General features: G+C 45.1%; 1 protein-coding gene across 1 annotated transcript in view; it reads left to right on the top strand.

The window, feature by feature from the left end:
• The first annotated feature begins 2,616 nt into the window (after positions 1–2,616).
• LOC138962041 (uncharacterized) overlaps positions 2,617–3,042 on the top strand; it is a 21,702-nt gene continuing 21,276 nt past the window's right edge. Inside the window, exon 1 of the mRNA XM_070333734.1 lies at positions 2,617–3,042. This exon is cut by the window's right edge and continues 306 nt beyond it. The gene's annotated coding sequence lies outside the window, so the exon portion shown is untranslated.

Here is a 3,042-nt window from a genome sequence, read left to right as displayed (position 1 = left end):
GGCCTCTACCCTTCGACCTGTCCAGCTTGGGAAGCCCTGCCAGGAGTTTACACTCCCGCTGGCATAGCTCTTAGGGTCACCGAGACACGCAAACCACCACACCACCTTAAGGAATGGACCATGTGGTGGAGAACTCTAGTTTTAACAGTCCTTATTCCACCAAATGCTACCACTGTGTATGTGCACAAAAGGTAGGCGTCATCTTTAATGACCTTTGTTTTATGCGAATAAAGTATGTATCTTCACAGGACTAAGAAGTTTAAATCATCTTATCGAAGAGCTCACCATCCGTCTAGAATGCCGTCCTGAAATAGGTGCCATCCTAAATTCGCCGTTAGCAGTGCACATTTTCATCTTGGGAGACGAAAGAAGAACCCTTGTCCGAGCAGTCTTCAAGTACATCCAGACGTCATGATTATCTGAGCAGAGTAAAAAATCACAGAAATAGGCATCGACCTTTATTGAGTTTGAAAACAGGTTTCATGCTTTATTCAACGTAAGAGGTTCGTGTTTGAATGTTGAAAGCCACATGGAGGGCTCTCGTGTCAGCATGCAGTCCTCAAATGTCCCCAGCGGGCATAATTATCTGAGCACCTCAGGGTGTGTCACAGCAGTCGTCATTCTTAATAAGCTTCGGAAAATTGGTGTCACCTTTAGTTTGATATGAATTGTTGTGTTGTGACTGTTGTGAGAGTGTTGTTGAGAACCCCTTTTCCGCAGTGTTCACCTTATTATATATATATTTTTTATTTTTTTTATTTTTTTTGTAAGAAAACGTGGGGGATGTCATCTTCAGTAATGTATAAGAGGGTCAAACTTGCTGTGTGTTCATAGACTGTCGAATTGCGATGGTCCCAGCATTCCTTATACACGAGGAGATTATAACTATTTTGCAGTTAAGAGGTCTTGATTACCAGATCTCATTCAGCATCATCTTCAATAACATTTTAGAAACTAGGTGTCATCATTGATACGTCCTTTTCAAGACTCTCGCCCAAGCCGTCAGTTCCAGAGGCTATGAAAACCTGAGCGCAAGCACGAGCAACACAGTAGGCATCACCCTTAAATAACATTCCTAAAATAGGCATCAACCTTAATTCACCCTTTCTGAGACACTTGTCCCAGCATCCATTCCCAGAGGCGCAAGCTCGAGTACCGCAAATAGGCGTTACCCTTAATCAGCCGTAGGGGAAAACCAAGGGAGAAAACCCGAACTAGGATCCCGAGAGTTCTTGTTCCTGCGGTCCTGAGGCAGCCGAAGGTTACAATTATCTGGGTGCAGAGAGGGGGGAATTAAGGCGCTTACAATGCAATGTCTGCTGAGAGTGTCTGGGTGTTGACACCAAAGGGGAGAAAAAGTGGAGAAAAATAAGTGGCAGTGGTGCCATTTTTGGATGAGTCAATTTGTGCCAAAAGAAGTGGTGATTTGACGATCTCATATGTTTGGGGTGAAGCTGGATTCGAGTATGCACAGAATGATGCGTATTGCTGCAATCAGAGGGTCCCTTTGATGTCAGAAAATGTTGACATGCTCCGTCTCTCTTGCTGTTGTGCTCTCTCTCTCTCTCTCTCTCTCTCTCTCTCTCTCTCTCTCTCTCTCTCTCTCTCTCTCTCTCTCTCTCTCTCTCTCTCTCTCTCTCTCTGAGACGCGCACACACACACACACACACACACACACACGCACACGCAAGCATGCACGCACGCACACACACAGACACACACACACATACACACACACACACACACACACACACACACACAAACGGGCACAAACACACACGGGCACACCCACACATACACATACACGTATAAAGCACCCAACTCATTACCCCTCTCCTGGTCTTCACCAATACTTCTCACCCCTCCACACCCCCTCTACTCAAACATCATCCCATTTTCACCGCCCCAATTAATACCTACCTTTTAGCGCAAGCTTTGACCGTTCTCAAACCACAATATTGAAAGGACAACAGCAGGATTGAACTGAACACACAGAAACTTGTAAAGTCTTATTGATCCGGACTTCGGGTAGCCTGGCCGAAAAGGCTCAGAAGCTTTAAATGCTTTCTCGCAGTGTGCGCATGCATTTGATTTCCTCATTGTCGTGTGTGTGCAGAAAACACCCACAGTGTGCCGTCTCAAGCGCCCCGCATCACGTGGCCCAGGAGAAGACAACTCTAGGAGTTCTAACAACGTGACGTGAACAAGGAAAAGATCATTCTCCGGATTCGTGACAAACTCTTGCGGAGTCATTTTCTCCCAAGACAACTCTGTGGTTTTAAACCTATGACGTGAACAAGGAGAAGACAACTCTGTGGTTTTAAACCTATGACGTGAACAAGGAGAAGACAACTCTGTGGTTTTAAACCTATGACGTGAACAAGGAGAAGACAACTTTGTGGTTTTAAACCTATGACGTGAACAAGGAGAAGACAACTCTGTGGTTTTAAACCTATGACGTGAACAAGGAGAAGACAATTCTTCAGATTCGGAACAAACTCTTTCTGGACCGCATTTACAAAAGAGCTCGAATGTTTCAACAACGTGACGTGTGAACAAGGAGAAGACAACTCTGTGAGTTTGAACATCTTGACGTGAGCGAGGAGAAGACAACCCTCCAGATTCTGGGACACACTCTTTCTGAGCCACCTTTAACAGCATGACCTGACCCAGTAGAAGACAACTCTGTGAGTTTGAACATCTTGATGTGAGCGAGGAGAAGACAGCTCACCGGATTCTGGGACGAACTCGTTCTGAGCCACCTTTACAAAATAACTCTGTGAGTTTAACAGTGTGACTTGACCCAGTAGAAGACAACTCTGTGAGTTTGAACATCTTGACGTCAGCGAGGAGAAGCACTCTCCAGTTTCTGGGACAAACTCTTTCCGAGCCACCTTTAATTGCGTGATTTGACCCAGAAGAAGACAACTTTGTGAGTTGTAATATCCTGAGGTGAGCGAGGAGACGACAACTCCACATATTTTGGGTCAAACTTTTTTTTCTGAGCCACGTTTACAAGATATTTATGTGCGAATAACAAAG

The sequence above is a fragment of the Littorina saxatilis genome, linkage group LG3 (genome assembly GCF_037325665.1).
Source record: "Littorina saxatilis isolate snail1 linkage group LG3, US_GU_Lsax_2.0, whole genome shotgun sequence".
Classification (NCBI taxonomy): domain Eukaryota; kingdom Metazoa; phylum Mollusca; class Gastropoda; order Littorinimorpha; family Littorinidae; genus Littorina; species Littorina saxatilis.
The sequence above is the reverse complement of the archived record's forward strand: the minus strand, read 5'-3'. Positions and strand labels throughout refer to the sequence as shown.